The 24,493-nt window shown below is 44.0% G+C and overlaps 1 protein-coding gene across 1 annotated transcript in view; it reads right to left on the bottom strand.

Moving 5' to 3' along the window:
• Positions 1-24,493, bottom strand: part of Mir100hgl (Mir100 Mirlet7a-2 Mir125b-1 cluster host gene like) — a 265,006-nt gene that overhangs the window by 121,096 nt on the left and 119,417 nt on the right. The window contains exon 3 of the transcript XR_010054360.1: positions 11,479-11,664. The gene's annotated coding sequence lies outside the window, so the exon portion shown is untranslated. Of the gene's footprint in view, positions 11,665-24,493 lie in introns of the transcript that reaches the window.

The raw sequence follows: 24,493 nt of genomic DNA, 5'->3' as shown, positions 1-24,493 counted from the left end.
TGCTTCATTTCTTCTCCTGACTTTCTCTAAAACAGAGTAATTTACCCTCTCAGGTAAAGACTAAAGACCTCTTAAAGAAGGCAATTGCCCTTCAGTTTGGTGGGAAATGTTGAGGAAAAAGCACACTTCTGCTCTCTGAATAAACAGCAAAAGGACCATCTTAGGTTTTAAAGAGATACTAAGACACCACTCCAGTTACAAGCCACCACCACCATCACCCATGCCTGAACCCCTCCCATGACTTCTTCAGGTGAGAGGCTGATCATCTCCGCAGTCAGCCTCAGGGAGCCATTTGGTTACTGAGCATGGTCCTGGGGCTAAGGAATAGTCACTTGCATGTGGCATGTGTCAGCAAGGCCTGGAAACAAGAGAGAAGAAAATGGTACCCTCAGGGTCTTTCCATGTTGGCATTTCTTAATCGTTAAGGGTTGAATGGCCCCACTGGTAACATGGTTAGTCTCCCCCCAACTCTGTCCCCTTTTGCACTATTGATATGCTTTATAATTCAGGCAGGAAGGATAGAGAAATAGAAACAAGATAAATAAAGAAGGGTGACTAGGTTCCTAGAGACGAGGGAGGCAGGAATATAAGGGAGCTGTGGATTCCCTTTGTATGATGTACACTGTAAAGGAGCTGTAGTGATTTGGAGAGGTTCACAGCTCACCAAGGGGGCAGAACAGATAAAGAACATTAAAGAATTACCAACCTCTGACCAAGGAAAGGAGGGGAAAACTGGAATTGGAGGATGGAGGAAAAGACAGGAAGCTGGGACGAGAGAGGGAAATTTAGAGGGATGGTGACAGGAAGTGGAGTCCCAGAGAGGTACCGAATAGATGAGAATTTTCCAAAGCCAGGGTAGGGGGTATCAAGAGAGGATGGGGTGGGTATACAGATTCACACTTCAGGCAAAGAAAAGGTCAAGAAAGACTTGAGCAGAGAGATGGGAGTTAGACCCATCATGTGACTCAGTTCACACTATAGAGAAATGCACCTAAGAGCTTCCTGTTGTCAAGGCCTGTTAATACATCACAACAATGCGATATCAATCAGGTGTAGAGAGAACACCTCCTCTGTGTTCAAATACGTGTCAGAAATAGAGTAAAAGTATTAGCAAAATGCCTTCTATAAAACGTCGCATGGTTCTTAGAGTGACGCAGTAAGCTGTTGTTTAGAGAACTGATGGCTATGGCCATTGTATACACTAGGAACCCAGCAGGATCAGGCCTGTCCTCACAGTACTCACAGAGGACCTGGAAAAAGAAGAGAAAATAATCGCCAAGTGTCAGAATGGAAGGCTCATGAAACACCCCGGTCATCACAGCTGTCAGTCCATAGGCAGTTAGCTTTTAGCCTGAGACAGAAAGAGAGGACCCCTAATCTCAGTTGTTCGGAGAAAGGGCCATTGCACAGTCAGTGGAGAGCCAGACCAGGCGAGAAAGCAGCTTAGTTTTCAAGACAGTGGTTGTGAGCTAACCAAGATCTTTTGGTAGCTTTGCCTTCCCTTCGTGGTGTGGCTAGATCCACTGATGTGCCAAGTGAAAAAAGCAGTCCATATGCAACCTCCCTGCTCCCCCGCTTTCCTGTGCAATTTGCTTGTCTGTTTGCCTGGTTTGCAGACGAGCCCTTTCTTCTCTTCCTCTCCAAATGCCTCTGTTTCAGGGAAGTGTTTGCATTTTCCTTGGCCTAGGTACAGCTTGAAGAATTCTTTTAGGCTAGGCCAATTACAACAAGCTTGAAAATTGCTGAGCCAAGTGCTTTCTTCAGAGATCTGCTTACATTTCTCCCCCCCCCCAGTCCCTGTACAGATCAGGGGCACCCCTGCGTGCCAGAGCCGCACACAGAAACTGCACATTTTGCTCTTAAGGTGGATCAGGACGAAGCCATTTTCCCTCCACCTCCAGGAGGGAATAAGGCACAACCAGCTTTCACATCGGCTTTACAATGTTTGGTTGGGTTTCACTCTGTGTAGGGAGGCAGACAAGATGGCTCCAAAATGGCTTCCTTGAAAACCATCCTGGGAAAGGGCTAGAGAGGTTTTCAGATTAATCCCCAAAGTATCTTGAGTTGGCCCGAGAATGTATATGTGCCGATTCCCTCTCATACTCCTAGCCTCCTACTAGATCTAGGGTTCACTGTTGCAGTGAAATTCTCCTAGCTTTGGAAAGAGAATGGAGTAGGCCTATAGAGGACTGCTTTGTTGTTGTTAATTTCTGTTTTCATAATCACAGAGAGATGTTTGAGCTCAACGATGCAATTTCAGGCAGGATTACTCCAAAGTCATTCTTTCCAATTCAGGAATTGTTCCACCATGACAGTTGAGTAAGTTTACCCCCACTTATTCTCTTCCATGCTGTCAAGCATTGGCAAGCAAACTGTGCCTGGCTTAAGGGCAGATACTGAGGGATAACTTCACGAGAGCGTGTCCAAGAATAGTATAGTCAGACTGGAATTAAAAATTATCTATGGATAATTCACAGAGCATGTAATCCATGTGGGGGTCATTGAGAACTGACCACTCCTGCAAGGCAGATGCAAGAGTGACCAAACTATGTCTTTCCAACAACAGAACAAGTAGCATCGATGGGATATTCTGGGTAGAAAATTCTGAACTCAGTCTCATAGGTATGATAACCCACATGTGTCCAGGGAATCTAAGAGCAGTCAATCAGAGCTGAGCTTTCTTTCTCAGACAGAAATTAAAGGGTTACTAAGTTCAAGCTGCCACAGTAAACCTGAAAGACAAAGAAATTAGGAGACATCTCACTTCCAAGGGCGTAAAGAGCTCCCAGGAACCAATGTTGATCTCAACATGCTTGTCAGAAAGCTTAGTGTTGTGGATAAGAAGTATACAGTGATAGTCTCCCTAGCAGTGGGTTCGGCCAAGGACCCCGAACAACACTGGGCTGCTTCATCCACTGGAGACATGACATGTGACATTCAGATGTCCCCAAATATCCATGCTTTTTTTTAAGGGAAATTTACAAATTAGTGTGACTACGGAGATGCTTTATCTTTACAAGAGATATTTGCATTTTCATACCAAGAAAGGAAAAGGCTAACACTAGCCCTCAGCGTGGGAAAGTAACCGTGTTATGTAAGGAGTCTAATTTCGTCTTTGATGAAAGATACAATTGGACTTTCAAGAGCTGCTCGGCTTTAGAGGACTTCAAGGGTCCTTGGCTTGAGACCAACCTGGGTCATAATAATATAAAATCCCCTAGGTTTGGGTAGGTATCTAAAGAAGGACCATTAGTTACCTTGCTGTCATTTATCAAAGTAATGTTCTCTCTCTCTCTCTCTCTCTCTCTCTCTCTCTCTCTCTCTCTCTCTCTCTCTCTCTCCTAGTGTCAGCATCAAAGAACATGCTGTTAGGTAATCCGAGAGGCTCATTGGGAGATGCCAGCGAATTAAGCTCATGACTTCACAACAAACCTTTCATCTTGAAGCCAACAAGATGCCATCCTCATCAGAGTCTTAAAGCCCACTCTTGTTGGATGGCATGGCAGAAAATTAATAGACAAACCAGTTTCCGTCTCATCGTGAGGAAATTTGGTACCAGAGTCTTAAATTCGAAAGTAAAGAACTGCTGATAAAAGAGGGTGGGGCTCAAAATGAACCACAGAAAGTCACAAGGGACTGTACACTAGACAGGATATCAGCATACCATTTAGATTTTTCCTTCTGCAATTCTTTGCAGAATATTCCTTATGTCTGTGCAAAGAACTCTAATGACTAAAAGTGAGCTTGGCATTCCACAGAACTGGCATGAAGAGCTACAAAGAGTAGGAGTGTGGCAATGGCATCTATGTAAGTGCCATCATCTCTTGAGGGAAGACGAACATACGTCTTAGACCCTATCTCTGACATTGACTCATTCTACATCAGGGCTATATGACCCTCATCATGACAGGGTTATGGGTACCACAGCTACTTGTTCCTTGACAATTTTCTGGAAGGAAAGATGGAAAGTTCAGTTGCTTACATTGGCCAGTCCACGGATGCTCAATCGCTTTCTTGGGAACCCCGATAGTGACCATGTCATTGAATTCTTCTTTTCACGTTGGTTGTTTAGGTCCTGTGTCCACTCTTTCCCTCCACTGACTTTCCTAAAATGGTCCATTCTTTTATCTTTGATGCAAGTTACCCTTAGTGAAGCTTCTCCCTCCCTCCCTCCTTCCCTCCCTCCCTCCTTCCCTCCCTCCCTCTTTCCCTGCCCCCACACACTGGATTACTGTTGCACCATCCAGTTTGTCTTTCTAAGACTACTCACTCTAATCCCGCTCACACATGACTTCTGGTTGGTCTTCCTAATAGCTGCCTTTGATTGTATCTCTCTTTGAAAACCTCTGGCAATCCCAGTTGTCTACTCATCATAGTCCTGACCGGGGATGCTGCAGTGCCTGTCAACTAAGGCTAAGAAATGCATGGACAGCTCTACTAGCGAAGACTGAATTCTCAAATGACTCACATGTTGTTGCCCTATGAATAAAAGATTTAAACACAGGAAGTTACTCAAACTTCATGTAGCCCATGCATCAGAAGTAAATCTCAGTCATCTTATCCAAATTGATTTCTTTATTATATAATCTCATTGGCCTGCGCACACACACATATCTTTTCGACTATCTGCCATGAATTATTCCTTAATTTCTTGTACTTATTTGTTTTAATAGTGAGGTCTACTCTCTGTGAAATGAGATTTTATTGGAAGGTGGGTATATATAGCTCTGACTTGTTCAACATCCTTCACCCTGAGAACCTTGACCAGATACAGAGTAGTTATTGCAACTTTCTTGATTGGTATTTTTTCCGAGATGCTTATGTTTCAGTTACACAGAAATGTAAATATTTATCACAGGTCATGACAGCCACATTGCAATGTTAATTTGAAGTACAACAGTGCTATAATAGAAAAGTATACTTGGGTAAAAACCTTTAGACAACAGAGAGAACTGTGGAGTAACAGGAAGTGCCTTGGATACATTAAATGATACTTTTACCCACCACGCCAACACTGCTATTTCTGGCATTGTATGCATACAAGGGCAGAGCACACTAAACCAAGTGCAACTGGGGATTCAATTCTACTGAGTTTCTTTTTTGTTATATATTAAAGATTGATGTTAAAGGCTTTCCCCAACTAAAAAAAAATGTAGCTCAGGGGTAGAACAGTTACTTAGCATAGAAAATCCCACCAACTCTATGTTAATTTTTAAGAGCTGAATATCCTTCTGATAGGCAAGGCCATGCCTCTTTTTCCAGAAAGTATAGCTCTATGGTCAGTAGTCAAAGAGATGAGAAACTCAATTTTTATAGAAAGAAAAGACAAAAGTCAAGCATGGAGGTTTGTACTTATTGTTCAAGCTACTGTGGTAGGAAGATCCTGAGCCCAGTATGTCAAGACCAGCATCAACAATGTAAAAGGACTCAAAGAAAGAAAAGAAAAGGGCACAGAAGAGAAAGGAAGGAAGAAGTGAGGAGCAGGGAAGAAAAGAATAGAATTCAAGATGGCAGACCACACCTTACCAAAGCACACTAGGAACTTCTGCTTTTGCTTCCATTTCTGATGCTGTTTTGGTTTTCTGTGAGTTTTTCACAATCTCTTTGCAAAGAGATGCAGGCCTTCACAGCTGGCTACTTGGCTCAGCTATGCTCAGCTGTTTTGTCCTTTAAAAGGTCATGCATAGCGCTTTATACCTCTCCAGCACTGAGCCTGTCACATACAAGAGAAGACAGGCAGGGGGACGACGACCTTACCACCAGCCATCCCTTTAATCTACTAAGAAGAAAGTAACCAAAACAAGATCCCTGTCTAGCCAGGGAAAACTCAGATCCAGATGCCTAGAAGGAACCCTCACTGCCTACATGGCAGGAGAGGACACTGAACTGTGTAGGCAGTGACAGGAATGTGGCCACCATCATCAGGAATAAGGAAAGAGTCCTGACCTGTGGTCTTTGGTGCCATTTGTGTCTTTGAGCTGCCTAGCTTCTTAGTTGTAGAAATAAGATTCTTTAGCCAAAGTCTGATGATGCAGTTATCCACAACAGGTTTCTTCTCTATCTGTTCTTCCTTCCATCATGTACAATGAAAACACAAGGGATGGCCGTGCAAGCAAAAAGGGACCCAAGTGAGCACAAGCCTGTCTACTGTTCCCACACTAGCCCCTGCTTCTCCCAGCACCCAGGAGTACAGGGATCTCTCGGTGTCTGGCAACAGATGCCTTGAACCTTGAAAAAGGAGGGAAAAGCACATATCTAAACAATTCTGTCTTTATGTTCCTGCTCAGAATTCCCTGGGTACTCTGATTACCTCTTTAAACTTTGGCTTCTCCACTCATAGAGTGGAAGCTGTAAAATGGTACATCTGAGAGAATGACTGAACTATCCACACAGGACCTGGCCAACACAGGAAAGGCCAAGGATGGCCCTGTCCCTCTTGTGAATATTACCATGGCCATGTATGGGAGGCCATAAATCAGAGAGAGGAGAGGAGAGAGGTGAGGAGAGAGAACTCGGAGAGACGGAGACAGACACAGAGAGAGACAGAGAGGGAGAGAGGCAGACAGACAGACACAGATACACAGACACAGTGAGACAGGATAGGGAGAGAGAGGGGAAGGGAGGGAAGAAGGCAGAGAGACAGACAGACACAGAAAGACAGAGAGGAAGAGAGAGGGAGACAGACAGAGGGGGAGGGAGCGAGGGGGAGAGAGAGAATTGTCTGCCATCCCCACAGCCTATCTATGATATCCATTTTCAGGAGTGCAAAATATGTCTCCAGGTCAGACTTGCTCTCAGAGTGAAAGCAAGGAACAACACCAGAAAGGCCTGCCCTCACAAGATGGGCACCATGCCGGGCTGCGCCTGGTCCTGAGGAGACATCGCTAAAGCATTTCAACGGGGCTCCTCTGAGCCAGCTCCTGGGGCACACACAAAGACCCATTCAGGGTGGCTGCAGCTCTGAAAGCCAGCAGATGCTCTGAGGGGCCTGGGAAGGGGTGGAGAAGCCACACAGCGCCTGGCACTAACCCTCTGGGCCCCACCCTGGGCAAGTGGGCCTGGAGGACTTAGGTCTGCAGCCACTCCAGAATCTTTGTTTCTCCCTGTATTTCTTTTTCTGACCATGGTCCAGGGCAACAAGGACACCAGCTGCCATAGAATAGATTGAATAAACCTCCCTGGAGGAAACTGGAAGGACCACCCCTTTAATGCCGATCCAGTTGGCAGGGTATTCAATTGAAACAGGCCATTACTAACTGGCCTGCTATTGCCAAGCGCCTCTTTAAAAGTGTGAGTGTGTGTGTGTGTGTGTGTGTGTGTGTGTGTGTGTGTGTGTGTTCATATGTATGTGTATTGGTGCATGTGTACATGAAGATGTAGATGTGCACATAGACCAAAGTCATCCTCAGGAATTTAAACCACTCCCTTTAAGACAGGATCTCTCATTAGGCTAAACTGGCAGTGAAGTTTGGAGAGCCTCCTGCTTCTGCCTCCCTGGAGTTGAGATTATGAGCCTTTACCACCACACCCAACATTTTTACATGGATCCTGGGGGTCAAACTCAGATCCTTAAGCTGGCAAGGCAAGCCTTTTACTGACTGATCCATCACCACCATCCCTCCCAGTCCTAAAGGTGCCTCTTTTGGGGGATAAACATACCTCTCAGAGGTTCCTAGCCCTATTAGTTACAGGCTAGAACATGGAAGTGAGTTATTCCCCCAAGATTTACAGGTGGCTCCATGTCCTTTAGCCTCAGCTTTTCCTACCTGTCAAATGATCTGCTAGAACTCAGAGCAACTACCATACGCTTTCTCTGGGCAGCAGCCTGGCCTCGGATCCCTCCTTCCTCTCCATGTCGTGTTGACTTGCAAGGGGAGTTCCTGGTCTAGGTCCCCAGCTTTATGGTCTATAGAACATCAAAGATGCTTCAAGGACCACATCCCTCAGATGCGGACAAACAGAGGGTTTTCCTCTTCCCTTCTGATACACAAAAGGCTAGTGCATGATGGTCACAAGCAAACCAAGAAGCAGAAAACTGAAACTCTCGAAGTTACCAAGGTTGGATGACATTATCTATAAAGTCAACAGCGCGTTCTAGAAAAGAGCCGAAAGGACTTTTCTAGATCCCGAGGCCGTTGTAGGTCAACCAATCGCTAATCCTCTGGCTGTGTTTGTTCATCTGGACAGTACCCTCCTGTCCAATAGTCAGACCGAATTCAGAATCTTGCACGGCACCTAGAGATTGCCCTCTCCTAGCCATTAAAAGAAATATACTGAAATTGCCTGTTTTGTCTCTGCATTCCCAGTTGTCAGATGCTGTACTTAACACCAGCACCTCCCAGTGCTAAGATAGAGCAGGAATTTATTAAGTGCTTACTGAGCAAAACGAATGTGCTCCCTCACTCCAGCATACTTGTTGGCACAGCCTCTCACTTCTCTCTCCCAAGAGTGTCACCTAACCTTTGCCCTCCGGAAGTTCTGACTCGCATTTATCTCAAGTCTCCTTTATGCATATATTTCTGAGGGTTTTTTCCCCTTCTAATTTCAAGAAACAATTGCTGGTCATGTGCCTCTTATCAGAGTAACCACAGAAGTCAGCCTTTCTACAAAGTCAGCTTTATTTAAGAAACTAAATTGGAAATGAGCATTCGAGATCTCAGTGCCAGCTTTCCCTTTTGATGGACAAATAGGAAAGAATTTTTTAGAGGGAATTTGGGACAGACACAGTGGTATACACCTGTAATCCCAGCACTCTACAGAGTAAGGTGGAAGGGCTATAAGTTGGAGGTTAGTCTGTGCTACAGAGTGAGACCTACCTGGAGAAAATGATCCAGGAAGGATTTTGATCAACTAGAGTCTTCCTATTACAGTGAAGTTTTAAGGTGAGCCTCCAGTAAGCTATGCTATACATGTGTAAGAATGTGTTTAAGGGACAAATGGGTAAGAACCTATTGTCAAGAGCTGATCAATATCATGGGAAGGCACGAAAAGCAAACCTTCTCTTTCTGTTGTTCTCTGTTTAAAATCACGAACTCATTGGTGAACATGCAGGAAAGTCCCAAGAATTAAAACAAAGCAAGGAACCAAAAACCAAACTTGGGAAAACTGGAGGTGGGGGTGGGGGTGAAGGAGGTGTCAATTGGTACAAATTGAGGATGTGGTGAAAGTCCACTAAACGACAATGCCATATGCCTGTTACCATTTCAAAAGAACTGTTTGTGCGTTTTCACTGCTGAAGAGAGTCTCCGCTGACCACACATTCAGAAAGCTAGCAAGATCTGCCCTTCAGCAGCCCTCAAACTGGCAGACTCCTTCCTTCTGGCCAGTGAGCTCAGAGTCTGCGTGACTGCGGGCAAGTCATTTGGGGACACTGGAATTCTGAGCTAGGAGCCAGACGAGGCAACAAAGATAAGGTCTGGACAGAAACCTGGCAGCCTAGGCAACATCTGCTGGGACTAAGGGTTTGGCCCTGGCTCCTGCTGGGCTTGCTAGGACTGGAAACTGGGAAGTCGGCCTGTGGTGCTCCTTACAGCAGGTGGCGCAGGAGAGCAAAAACCAAACCTCTCAGGACCGAAGAGGAAGCCGGAAGTTTTGTGTTCTTCCGGCCTTTGCAAGTAAGCACCATTGTCAAGGGAGGCCACAGAGACCGTGTTCCACACATTTCCTCGGTGGGGTACAGAATCACATATGGGGCTTTCTCGGGGAAAGTAAAACCATGATGGGCCTAGAGATAAAACTTTCAGGAAACGCGCCAAGAAAATCCAAGAATCAACACTGAACGTTGACTTCGGAAGCCGGAGTTGAAAGGTGCAAACCACTCTGAACTCTGAGACAGGGCATGACCAAAGCTAAGTTTCCGAAGTTCCATCCCCATCTAAAAATCAAAATCAGAGCAAAAACAAGAAAAACATCCACCTAATATGACTGGGGACAGTCTAGAACCCAACAGTTTCGAATAGCCACAGCAACAAAAAAAACCCACGGGCACATCTTTAACGAGACTAGAAGAAGCATCTGTAATGGCTCCATCTCCTTCTAAGTTTGTCTCCAGTTGCATCCTCTGTAGGAAAGGGCCGTGTAAAGGCTCCCTTCCCACATAAACACTCAGAATTCCTCATTCTGTGTTCCACGGGGAAGAGAAATTAGTACTCCTTATTCATTTACACAGCACCATAAATTTAAGAATCTTAAGCAGTGGAGGATTCTAAATGCTGGTGGCGGGGGTGTACCTGACCTACAGGGTACAAAAGAGTCCCTCTTCTCAAATTCACAACACACCCCGCCCCAGCCTCAAAGAAGTAGGGGTTCGGGGGCTGAGATGTGCTTCAGTTGTATAGGTTGGCTTGGGAATAAACCGTGGGGAAACACGAGGAATTTTCCTTATTCTTCCATTTGGTTTCCTTTTGTGTTGGGATTTCTCACACAGCCAAGGAGCTCTCTAAGCCCCCGTGTTATATAAACCAGTGTTCAGAGTTTATAGAAGCAAGGAGAGCAAAATGCTCCCTGGCTTAGAGAAAGCTGTTGAAACATTTAATGCATTTGTTTTCCATAGGCTCCCGAAAGCACCTGGATTCTTTGCTTGACTAGTAGATGTGTTCTGGGTCTATCGCATGACCTACCTGTCACCTTGGTGAACAACACATCACAGGTGTTTCAGTGGCAGAAAGTGTGAGTCAACAAAGAAGCACTGACTGTATGAAGCAAAGAGAAGTGAATTCTGGGGGGGGGGGTGTCAAGTCAGGAAACATGATGTGGAGGGGTATGTGTGGGAGTTATTTTATGCCCTGTGCCATTGTATGCTTGAAATGTCTTTCTGCTCCTATAATTTTTCCTTTGTGAATGATTTCTGGTCTTCTGGAATTGGTCACACCGTAGCCCTCCCTAATCAGCAGCCTAACCCTTAGGAATCTCAAGTAAGTCTTCCACGGGAATGATATTCAAATCTTTATATCTCTGTTACACTATCCAGTCTCCACCTGGGATACCGTTTGGTTTATTTCTCTATCTCTAGAGAAATACATATCTCTAGAGCCCTCTCCTACAAGCTTCCCCTAAGCAGAGTTGCTAGATATAAAAAGAGTGAATAAAGTTACACTTCCGGTAGAAGACAGGTTTTTTTTTTTTTTTCAGAATATCACCCATATTGTATGTTTAGCATTCTCATTGTCTTCAATTGCAGTCATCTTACTCTTGAGAGCACTCGGGTCCTGCCTCAAGCCTCTTCATGCCCATTCAAAGCTACAGGTTCATCTCCTCTACACTAGGTCTCCCCATCCTAGCAAGGAAAAGGAGTAGCATTTCCACAGGTTCCCAGCAGACTGAAAGAGTACACTGAGGTCAGCTTGACACCCATTTTGCACGGTTGTTTCCCCTTCTGCGTTGAGTACGATTACTCAATAGAAATGAGGTCCGAGTGTTTCAATTTGACATGATAGCACTCGTTCATTTAATTTTAAAATAAATAAGAGTATCAATTGCTTTTTTATTTAAATGCAGTTTAATGGACGGTATGACTATGACACTTAGCAATCTGTTAAATCCGTGTTTAATTTCAAAGACCGGCAATGCTGGGTGTAGTGGTGTCTACCTTTAGAAGATCTGCTTGCTCCTTCTATCTCTACTCTTCGGGGGGAAGCTGGGAGATCCAGATGGCAAGGAAGGAGTCTGGAAAACATATACAGTCTCGTCAGAAGGTGCCCATTGTTACAAGCACCTTGCCCTTTATTTTTCTATGTAGCAAATGAAGACTTAATACACAGACCGCATCTGGTTATGCAGAAATCAATGGGTTGTGGGGAGCCTAGCTCCAGTGTCTATTTCTGCAGTCTACATAGCTCCTGCATCTGTGATTCAGGGAACGTCGAGGAAGAAGGGGAGGGACAGATTGTTAAGAGACAAGAGTACCAGGCGACACAAACAAGGCCAAAGTCAATATTAACAGACATGCTAACACTGAAGGGGAAAATCTCGTGAGGGTCTCACCCCTAAACGACGAATTATAGGCAACTAATGGATGCTGAGAGTGAGATAATTAGCCTCTCTCAGATATGGGCTCCTCAATTGGTGATCCAATACAAAATTGGTTAACCCTGAAACTGTATACAAACAGCAAAAATAGACTCAGCAGGTTGTATTGTTTTCACACACACACACACACACACACATGTAACAATAGCAATTAAAAAAAGAGAGACTATCAATTTGAGCAAGGGTACAAAGGTTGGAGGGAGGGGACATGGAAGGATCTAGAAGGACGAAAGGGAAGGGGAAGTGATGTAATGATATAGATCAGCGTGTTGTGATTTCATTAAGAAATATCCTCCAAAGACTCGTGTGTTTGAACACGTGACACTCAACTGGTGGCACTGCTTGGGAAGGTTAGGGGATATTTAGGATGCAGGGCCTTGCTGGAGGAATTACTTGAAGGAGGCTTTGAAGTTTTTAGCTGGCTTCATTTCCCGATCTTTTTCTGTGCTCCCTATGTGGCGATAACGTGTGGTCAGCCTGTATATCTGTCTGCTCCTGCCACTCTGCTTTTTCTGTCTGTCGCCTCAACATCCCTTCTATGGTGACTCTCTCCTGAAACTACAAGCCAAAATAAACCCTTTTTGCCTCCAAAAACAATGAAAATAGAAATAGCTTGGATTTCTTTAAGCCACTTCCACCAAAATAAATACTTTTCTACTTGTATCTAGTCCCATGGTTAAAGCTTCTGCAAGAATGATTACAGCTCTGTGTTTCTACATTGTTTCACTTGAGGGGACATAGGAAACTGTGGTAATTTCATGATTGGGACAAATTGACTAGAATTGGGAAGGTTATTTATTTATTTATTTATTTATTTGTTTGTTTGTTTGTTTACTATGCGTATATGCATACATGTATTGATTTATGTGTACCACATGTGTGCAGTGTCCTGAAACTGGAGTTACAATTGATTCTGAGCTGACTGGTATGACTTTTGGAAACTGAGCCCAGGTCCTCTACAAAAGCAATAAGCAAATTTATCTGCTGGGCTATCTCTCCAGTCCCCAAGGGTTGGTGGCACTTTATATGAGGCTTCCTGACAATATTAATTACAATTAGTACAAAGTATTTTCGAGTGAAAATGTTCTAAATGGTAGTAAAATGGCTTATATAAAGTCTCTCCAATGACCATTTCCTGTATAGCAGTGCCTACTACCTGATCTCAAATAGTACAGAAAAGGCATAAAAAATGTTAGGTGGTAGAAAAAAATACAAAAACAAATAAAAAGTTTTTAAATGAATATTTTATACTACAAACAATGAGCTACATTGATGTTAAAGAAATCATGACTAGAAATAATTTAAGAAATTTTGAGATGTTGTAACAGGAAACACAATGTAGTTCAACTGCCCTAGAACAGGCCCAAATGTTTGTCAAGGAAGAGTCATACAAATGAACTGAAATTTTCTTTGTAGTCCCCAAACCTATGTCATTTACCAGTACAAGAAACTTTCAAGCATCATTCTCAATTCTTAAGATCTGGAGGCTGCTCCAGATATCCCAAAACCATCCAACAGCACTGGTACCTCAGCCTTATAGCCTGATATCCCAATGTGCTTACATCCTGGTTTTGACCCTATGAGAGTAAGACATCCTGGTCTTGGCACCATGAGCACCACAGAGATGAGTGGCTACTAAAGAAGAGAAATGCTTTAGTAAAGGAACATCCTCAAATCTGAAGGACATTAAGGTAGAACACCAAAGGAAAAGTCTGGCTCTTTGTCACTGGCCACCTGGTCATGTGGACAGAGCCAGGCAGACATTGCACTGTATCATACATACTGAGTGACCATGGAGTGTCAGTTCTGGGTAAGCCCTGGAGAGGGAAGAGATTTTAACCCTTGGTGATCTCTAGGTGAAGCTACAGTTCACAGTGAGTAATAGGAAATTTTACCTGCACCAAGTCCATCATCAAATTCAACAAATCTTTATTCAGTCAGGGTCTCAATTTGTACCCCAGGATAGTCAGAAATAACTATGTAGCCCAGTCTAGAACTGAACTCAGTTATTTCTCCTACTTGAGTCTCTCAACACTGAGGCTCCAGGCATAAGTCATTATGCTTCTTAAGTTCAATGACTTACAATGATTCTCAACCCATCCCTACTTTATGCTACAGTCAGGCACATGTCATTTAATAGAACACCATGTTACCATTCTTTTACGTAACGTTCTCCTAGAACCTCCTTTGCATCTGACTTCCAAAGGTGTTTTTCTCCATGAGAAAATGGACTACTTTCTTCCTTCCCACTTTCAGCTAGCCCAGATGGTATTGAAGCTTAAAGGGAAATGGGACAGCCCACCAGTCCCCATTCTCTGACTACAGTTTATCCCTGTCATACACAGAATGCAGACCCAGGCATCAGGAGAGAAGGGGTGAAGATGAACCCAAAATTTCATTTACCCTGCTTCTAGGTCTCAGTAGGGTTTTGTGTCCTTGAAATTGTCCTCCAGACCTATGCCTCTCATAATCCTGTCAAGAAGAATCACAGTTACTGAGCCATGTGTTTCTTGGCTGCTGTGAATGGCACATCCATCAGAGAGTCCTATCTGAGTGCCCGGCAACCAACCTTACTAATGCACATAAATTAGCACATATAATCTGGAGAGATGCCCAAACTCTCTCTCTCTCTCTCTCTCTCTCTCTCTCTCTCTCTCTCTCTCTTCAAATACTTGACCAGCCCCCAGGTTTTCATCAGCCTGTTTCCAACAAGGACCCGTGCGCTTATTTTGAGTGGATAGTTACGGTTTACCAAATAACCATTATACTTGACTTCTGACATTTGGAAGTGAGACAGTGGACAGGTTTGACTGCCACTGAGTTAAGTGAGATAAATAAAGTTCAGAGCTCAATGGGGAGCCCAAGCCACACAGCTCCATGGTGAAGGGCCAAGATCTTTGGGTGCTGAGTTCAGTGTTCTTTGCATTGAACGGCTTGTATTTGGCTAGGACTGAGAGATGAGAAGACTGACATTGAAGGATCTGTCATGTTTCCTCCTTGTCTTTTAACTCTCCCACTCACAGTTCACTCCCAATGCCTGACAAATGTCCCCTAGTTGTCAGAGTCACCTTTGGTATGTGATAATTCTGAGAAGAGCTCTAGCCTAGTATGACACAGGTGTGCACACGCATGCACCCATTTATCTATGTATAGAATCGGTTGTCCCACTATTGAAAACTCTTTATCGTGTTCCATATTGCCTTTTTTTAATGGTCATAGCTGATTGCTATATTAATTTATCCATTCCACAGAAGCTGTTGGTGCAGTGAATACGTGGATAGTTCTCTTGCCCATGCCTAATTCTTTCTCTACACCCTGGAACTGCTCTTCTGTTTCAGGAAATCCCACCTCACAGCTACCTTGAGCGGTCTTGCTGATATTTACTAATAGGGTGACACATCTGAGTAGCACAGACACAGAGAAAAATAAATCTGCAGGCTCTCCCGCTTGTTCTAATGAAATGCAAGCTGCAACTTCGGCATCACTGTGGGGTTAGAAGATGTTTCCACTGTCTTAGTTAGGGTTTTACTGCTGTGAAGAGACACCATAACCAAGGCAACTCTTATAAAGGGCACCATTTAATTGGGCCTGGCTTAAAGGCACAGAGTTTCAGTCCATTATCATCATGGCAGGTAGTACAGCAGTGGACAGGCAGGCATGGCTTTGGAGGAAGCCTGAGAGTCTCCATCTTCTCCCAAAGGAAGCCAGGAGCAGACTGTCCTCAGGCAGCTAAGAGGAGGGTCACAAAGCCCACCCCTGTAGTCACACACTTCCTCCAACAAGGTCACACCTCCTAATAGTGCCACTCCTTGGGCCAAACATATTCAAACTACCACACCATCCTTTGGGACTGAGATCTTTTGAAATAGAGATTCAACCCCCCCCCCCCATTTTGTAGATGGGGATACATGAGGTGACCAGTCAAGCATCAGGAAACAGGCAGGCACTGGAGGCAGAGCTTGAGTTCATCTCTCACTGCTCCACTTACTGCCACAGACCCAGGTCTGGCATGGTCATCCCCTCCCTGCTGATCCTTGAACCTGTGCAAAACATTTCCAGAAGATTCCTCTTGGATACCTACACACTGTTTACTCAGCTGAACCCCAGAAATCTACTAGATGATGCTTCTCTTTCACTTACTACCCAAAAGCAGTCACCCTAACTGTCAGCACTCCACCCTTTCCTCACTCCCAGAACTCCAGAGACTTCCTCTCTTACCATAGGACACTTTACTGTATGTAACATCAAGTATAATTTAATTATTTATTGTTGGCAGTTAGTGCCCAGATGCTTTGTAATGGCAAGGTTTTATTGACTTTTGTTTTATATGAGTGTTTATTGAGTATTTGCTGAATTGAGGGTATGTCAGGCACTCCATACCTATGGGGGGGGGTGGAGTCAAGACTTAAGCCACACTGTGAATAGATTCCATTCATTAAGCACTTCCTGTATGCAAACCACATCACATCTCTGAGATCTCATTTACTCAGCCTCCCAGTGAGGCAGATAGTCATTCAATCAGTACAGGCAAAGAAACACAGACTTAGAGAAATTAAATTAAATTAAATTATCCCAGAATCGGAACCTGAACTTGGTTCTCTTTTCATTCAAAGCTCAGGGCCTGCCTATCCTATAAGCAGAACTTCTTAACATAGGAAGCAAGGCAACCCTAATAAAGGACAACATTTAATTGGGGCTGGCTTAGCAGGCTCAGAGTTTCCATCCGTTATCATCATGGCAGGTAACCCCGCAACAGAAACTTTGTCCCATGTCAGAGGTGAGTTCTACCCCTTCGTAGTGGGCATTCATTTCTCCTTAAACTCAAGTAAACTCGGGAGCTTTGCGGTCCCTGAGACGGTGTCCTTGCCGTCTCGTGATTCTGGAGCCAGGCAGCAGGGCCTGTTGCTGGAGCGTCTGACAGTTTGCATTTCTAATCATTCCAGAGTTTAATTGGTACCGTGGCCTCCATCAGGTGTGCCTCAAATAAAGCTGATGTCAGAGCTTCCTTAATTAGTTGGAAGGAAAGAAAGGTTTTTTTACATTCTGAATCTGCCTCCGCTGGTATAAAGGTGAAGGCCCCCGGGGCTCCGAAGAGAAGCGAAGAAGCCAACTTCAAATGTGGAATCTGTGATTAAAGACCTTTCTTTTACATTACCTAGGAAGGACTCGTGAAATTAAAATATCACTGAAATAAGACTATGAAATTACCGAGTGGCGATTCCAACCACGTCCCACAACTTTACTGTAGTGGAATCTGCCCAGCACCACATTCGCGCATTGTGAGGGTGCCGGTAAGCTTACAGCGCCCAGTGAATCACAGCCTAGTTTCAGAGCATGCTCGTCACCCCTCCCCCAGGATTCCCCAAGACTTTGCTGTTACTTCCATCCTCTGCCCTACTTCACCCACTTCCAAGCCCAAGCAGCCACTCACTTGATTTCTATGTCTCTAAATTTGCCCTTTGGGACATTTTATGTAAATCTAATAGCACTGTATGCACACATCTGCTCCCAGCTTCCTTCATTTAGCATCCATCTTTTCTCTAAGATTTACTGTGGTTTTAAGTATGTATATGTAGATGAGAGAGGCATAGGTATGCACGGAGTGTAAGGGTTTGTTTAGATAGACTCCAGTCTGTGTCAGTGGATGGATACTTCAGTGTTCCTACTCTGGGAGCCACGAAGAATCAAGTCCCTATGAGCTTTGGCTCACCTATTTTTGTCGACTTCTGTTTTTATTTCTGTTCAGTAGATTCTTAGGGATGGAAACAATAATGCTCATTTTGTGTTTTCATTTAACTTTTTGAAGAAACCGCTGATCTGTTATCCCATCCATTTCACATTTATACCAGCGACCTATGAGGACAGCCATTCGTTTGTAAACTGTTCTAGATGGTGGTGCTTTTCTACTTAGAAAGGAGAAGTATGAAGTGTCCAGATTACACTCCACCCTATTAAGAAAAGAAGTGATGGGAAATTAATTTAAATAAACGAGGTTTAGCGAAGAGAAGGGATTTGTAGCAAACAAGTGTTCTTGAGGAATGTGCGTTTGGTGTCCATTTGCTGGGAAATTAAATCAACCAATTAAGCAGGAGCGCACTCAGGAAAAGATCCGTTTGCCTACAGTTTGCTCATTTGCCCACATTTACTCTGAGGCTGAAACAACAAAGACACAAGTTTCATTTCTTTCATCCTCTTTGCATCTAGGCATCGGGGAAGGGGCAGATTTTATGGGTTTCATTTAGTTTTAACATAGTTTAGTAAAGCTCAGTAAAGCCTGCTCACATATGGGAGGCTACAGTTGATTCGCTTTGTTTGTGGCCTTCATTTTCTTTGTGATTTTCGTGTGTGTGTGTGTGTGTGTGTGTGTGTGTGTGTGTGTGTGTGTGTGTGCGCGCGCGCGAGTGCCTCAGAGGACAGAGAAACCATCAGATCCACTAGAGCTGATGTTAAAAGTGGTTGTGAGTCAGCTGATGTGGGTCCTGGGAATTCAACTGAGGTCCCGCAGAAGAGCGGTGAGTGCTCCTAACTACTGAGCCAGCTCTCCAGCCCCTGTTTATGATCCTCAGCAAAACTCCTGACAGAGCTGCAACATGCAAAGAACGACAGTGATGCCAGGTCTAAAGCTGAAAACTTACAGATATATCTTAGCTCTCCACTGTGCAGCTCATGGGTCCGTTCATTTTCTCGGGGAATCGTGATTGTGTCCTTTGAGATACTAAAAGCAGAAGCACATGGGCCGTCTGTACCTTCAGGAGAGAAGATTGCTGTGGACAGATGTTATAAGTTCTACCATCAAGGTAAGTACATATCAGGGAGCTGGAGAGACATCTCAATGGTTAAGAACACCAATGTCCTTGTAGAAGATCTGGAGTCAGTTCCCAGTGACCACATAGTTGCTCACCTAGGACTCCAGTGCTAAGGGATCTGATGCCCTCCTCTGACTTCCACGGGCTCCTTTACATGTAATGAATTTACATACATTCAGGTGCATACACATACAATAAAATAAATATTTCTAAAATGCAAATCAGTCTGGGGACAGTGAATACAACAAAGGAACTTGGTTAGGAAAGTCACTGCAGTCTGGAGCTGCTGTGTAAAAGGCTGGTAAATATTTGCCAGGGAACCAGAAGTGGTGTGAAAATGAGGCAGCTCGTAGCAAGAGCCTTAGCAAGAGCCAAGGCCTGGGTCTGCAGTAGGAGAACAGTGAAAGTCTGCAGTGGGATTCCATGTGGCCTTAGCATCCCGGGGACACTCAGGTAGTTGGAGTAGAACAGAAAGCCTGGACAGTCCTTGTTGGTCTTAGTGAAGAAATGTAAGCTATCCTAAATTTTCAAAATGCAAGCTTTAGCAGACATTTCATATCCAAGCCATAGCAACAGGCCAATGGGCCTGGAATTTAGCCAAAAATTGTCACTTCTATAGCTATCCCAGGAGACTCTGGAGCATCTGGACAATGCAAAGACGCACAACATAGAGAAACCCACTGATTTCAGAGTGCCCATGGGAACAGCAAAGCAAGGGAGGCCTAGGGATACGTAGAGCGCAATATACTGAGCAAGCTCCCCACACTGGACAATGCTAAACTGGACCCTTAACTGCTGCCCCAGCTAACTCTGAGATAGACAATGGCACATCAAAAAGATTGATTAACACAGGCAATTAAATCCATCTGAAGTCTCTGCTCATGTATGAGATTCCACTGGCCCTTACTGGGTCATATGAAGTGAGCTGACATATCAGCACACAGGTCAGTGATTTCATTGTGCTTTTAGTTAGTCTGGTACAAACCTGTTAGGGCAGAGCCAGTGAGATGGTTCAATGGGTAAAGACACTTGCTACCAAAGCTAATGACCTGAGTTCCATTCCCCAGGACAGACATGATGAAAGGAGAGAACCAGCATCTACCAACTGACCTCTGACCTCCATGTGTACACTGTACCCATCTCTGCCTCTGTCTCTCTCCCTCTCCCCCTCCCTCTCTGTCTCTGTCTCTCTCCCTCTCCCCCTCCCTCTCTGTCTCTGTCTCTCTCCCTCTCCCCCTCCCTCTCTCTCTCTCTCTCTCTCTCTCTCTCTCTCTCTCTCTCTCTCTCACACACACACACACACACACACACAAATGTAAAAAGAATGGAATGTTATGTTGGTTTCAAAATCTGCTTCCCTATCTACCCATGAGAGAGATTGTAATATTGTTCTTTTTATACCACAAAGACCAGAAAGATAAAAACTGCGTTTGTCAAAAAATGATTTTCTTTTGTTTTGCCTGTGGATAATAAGTGCAAAATAAATGATATATGATAGTGAATCCGCAAATATGTTGATGTTTTATTTGCATATCACCATCTATGCTGGATGTATAATTTGCATTATGTCAATTTAAGAGAGTGGGGACTTCGTTGTTTTGTTTTGCATAATGATTTAAAATGTAAAAATACCAGAGTAATAAATTATGCATTTTAATTAAGTGTCCTGACACGTATTAGCATATTCCAGGATTGCACGGTGTCATGGCTCAGATAACTGTGCATCAAATAATGTCCTTATTAAATATCTACAGCCATCACAAGACTGATAGAACATAACTAGTTGTGCCTAATGGATTTTTATAATATCCTGTATTAGTCGGGGTTCTTTAGAGGAACAGAACTTATGGAATGAATAAATAGGTTAGACAGACAGACAGACAAGGAGATAGATAGAAGACTTATTAAAATGGCTTATAGGTTGTGGTCCATCTAGTCCAACCACAGCAATCAATGGAAGGTTCAAGAACCCAGTAGTTGTTTAGTATACAAGGCTGGATATCTCAGAATCCTGAAGAAGTAAGCTAATGCCGGAGAAAGAATAGGTTTTCTAATAAGAGTAAGAGCAGGCAGGAAGATAGATAGATAGATAGATAGATAGATAGATAGATAGATAGATAGATAGATAGATAGTGCTTCCTTCTTCCATGTCCTTTATATAGGCTACCAAGCAAAGCTGTGATCCAGATTGAAGGTGGATCTTACCATCTCAAAGACCTGGATTAGAAGTGTGTTTAATTAAGAAGCAAGTCCCTCTTGGGTATCTCCAGCCATTTGGGTTTTAGTTAATTCCAGATATTGTCAAGTTAACAACCAAAAATAGCCATCAAGCATCCCCTAGCCAGAATTATGCACCCTGACTATTGAAATTACTTGTACCTGCTGCACAATTACTTCATACCTGGTACAACGTGTTTTGCATGGAAGACTCGTTGGATAGTCCCAAGAACCTTAAGTCAGTGGTGTTATTGTTCCCATGCTACAGATGAGAATGTCAAGACCTAGAGCAGCTAAATAGATATAGCCAAAGCCATGTGAGAAGGAGTTCAAGAGAGAGAAGAAGATGAGTAGGTTTTAAAGGGATCCCATAATGTCTCTCAGGTTCTATTCTATATATGCAGGGTAGAAAAGGATGAAGAGAATCTGGAGTTTCCAAAATTCAGTTTTACAATGGTTATGTGTAGGACTTGCCAGCTGGGAATATATCCCATGTCTCTATCAATGCTGTAATGATCAATGACACCCAAAGAAGAAGAAGAAAAAAAAACCCTGATAGGTAGCTATATACATGTGTGCCTGGTGACCAGACCTGTTAGTCACCACTTCTAAACAGGCAGTTACAAAATGATGACATACACAGGTTAGCTGCTCCGAGTTGGCCCAGGAAACTGGGATATACCTGTCACTACCTCAACGGTCAAGTCTCTCATGGTTTCTAGACAAGGCCCAGAGATCTTGGACCAAGGGAGAAGGTACCCCCTTCTGGGACAAGAAACTGTGTATATGAAGGATGGTCCTTACCTATCCACAGAAGAATGCTGGAATGTGTGTGTGTGTGTGTGTGTGTGTGTGTGTGTGTGTGTGTGCGCGCGCACGCGTGTTTGTGTCGGCAAGCTATTTTTAATTAAAAAGTGATGACAGCTAAATATATTCCCTGAGTCTGCAGCTAATAACTTTCCAACCTAGACCTCACTTGTGAGACCCACTCTTGAAACCAGACCGCAGTAGCCCCGTGAGGTTTCTATTATTGGCTAGCCGTCTCAACAGATGCAGGTCTAACATAAGCACTCGAGTGGGAAGATGAAAGGGGAAAATGTATGTGCTAAATCACCATCCACAGGACATAGGCAGCCATCTGAAGAGAAAATGCCAAAGGTCACTGTGGCAGAGGTCCTAAAGGCACCGGCACTAACTCTGTCCAGCCATTGTCTACGGTTGTATCACTTACCTATTCATTATGATTATGTATATTAAAAATATTTGGCTGGCTGCCCTGCCTTGTAAGTCTCAGTCTCTCCTCTCTCTCTCTCTCTCTCTCTCTCTCTCTCTCTCTCTCTCTCTCTCCCAACTCGTCCTCCTCCTCCTCCTCTTTCCCCTCTCCAGCCCTCTCTCCCCATGTGTGTATATATGTGTGTACATGCACATGTGCATACATTTGTGGGTGTACATGTATGTGCATTGTGTGCATGCATGTGTGTGCATGCATATGTGCATGTGCATGTATGTGTGCATGTGTGTATGCATGTGTGTACATGTATATATATGTGTGTGTATACCCATGTGTGTGGATATGTGTGAGTATGCATGTACACATGCATGTGTGTGCATGTACATGCATGTGAATCTGTGTGTGCATGTGCATGTGTGTGCATGTGTGTGCATGTGTATGTGTGTGCATGAGTATGTGCAGGCAGATGTGTGTGCATATCTGTGTGTACATGCATGTGTGAGTGTGTGTGTATATGCATGTATGCATATTGGTTAAGGCATGGCTTTGGTTTTGTTTGCTGTTGTTCAGTTTTCTGAGACATTATCACTGAAATGTGGTTTTTAGAATTAGACACATTTTTCTCACCTTCCAACATCACTTAGCAAAGTGATACCCATTTTACAGCTAAAGAAACTGAGTCAAAGAGCTATAAATAGTTGTTCTGAATTGAAAGTAAGACACGGCTGGTTCTAGGACCTGAGATTATCTAGAAAGTGATTCTTCCTAGCTGGCAGCTTTCCCCATCCCACTCATTTCAATGATCACACTCATTTTTCCAGATAGATTGTCAGTGTTGTTAACTGCCCCCTTCTTCCTGGTCTATCCTATCACCCTATCCGATCTCTATACGTTCCTAAAGAGCTATTCAAGGCCAGATTTTGCAGCCATGTTTGGTTGTTGTTGGTTCTAACCGGGGTAAGTGGTCTACCCATCTATTAGTCTGCTCTTCCATTTTCTTTCTTTCTTTCTTTCTTTCTTTCTTTCTTCCTTCCTTCCTTCCTTTCTTTCTTTCTTTCTTTCTTTCTCTCCTCCTCCTACCCATCCTCCATTTCCTCTCCCCTCATCTCCCTCCCTCTTCCCCTCCTCCCCTTTCAAGACAAGGTTTCATGCATCCCAAGTTTGCTTTCTTTGATGGTGTTAAACTTCTGGTCTCCCTACATCTAGCTCCTAGGATCACAGGTGTGAACCACCAAGTCTGGCTTGCGTGGGGCCCGGGATAGGACCCAGCGCTTCCTTCATGCTGGACAAGTGCTCTCCCAACCTTGCTACATCTCCGAGCTCACACTTGCCCTTACCTTTTGCCTTGCCTCCGTTGCCCCTTGTTTTATAATTTGCTTGCCTTCTTTTCTGCCCTAAAATACAAAGTTTGTCTGGCTTTTGTAGACGTTCGGAATGTTTTCAGTTGATTGGCACTACTGTGCCATATGTCTAGCAATTGAATGAAACTGGAAGAGTTCTAGGATTGGAAGATTTAACAAGATTGTCTGTGGTTTGACTGTCTCAATTTCTTTCTCTATTTATCCCCTTCCATCCTCTCTCCCTCCCTTCCTCTCTCCCTCTCTTTCTTCCTTCCCTTCCTTCCTTCTTTCAAATAGTGTTTTATTTGTGTAGACCAGGCTGACCTGGAAATTCAGATCCTTTAGCCTAAGCCCCCAAAGTGCTAGGATTACAGGCTTGCCTGGCAGCATTCAGCAAGATTCAACAGTGTTAATGTAAATAAATGCACATGGTAAGCCCACGGCTTAGCATTTTACACATAAATGATATTGCTTAAAATGACACGGTGGTGTGATTTCTACTGTACAGACTCTTTTCAAAGGCAGAGAGGAGCTAGGAATTTGCTAACGCCCTCTCATTAGATGCCTTAAATCTAGAGCAGTGTGACTCCAGGAACATACGATGCTGTCATCACATGCCCAAGGTCATTGTTCATCTGTTCACTGCGGTGCTGGATTTGAATTCAGGGCTTCATGCACACTAGGCTGGCTCTCCATCACTGCGGTGCACTCCAGCACCTGATCCTGTTCACGCCTCTGCACCAATAGGAACACAGTGTGTCAGAACTCTAGTGGGTGGGCATCATAGTCATCCCAAAATGAAACCCAAATGGTCATGTGAAAAAGAATCCAGGTTCTCTTAACCCTGCTATTAAAAAAGAAAAGGAAGAAGA

Source organism: Rattus norvegicus, chromosome 8, assembly GCF_036323735.1.
Source record: "Rattus norvegicus strain BN/NHsdMcwi chromosome 8, GRCr8, whole genome shotgun sequence".
NCBI lineage: Eukaryota > Metazoa > Chordata > Mammalia > Rodentia > Muridae > Rattus > Rattus norvegicus.
The sequence above is the reverse complement of the archived record's forward strand: the minus strand, read 5'-3'. Positions and strand labels throughout refer to the sequence as shown.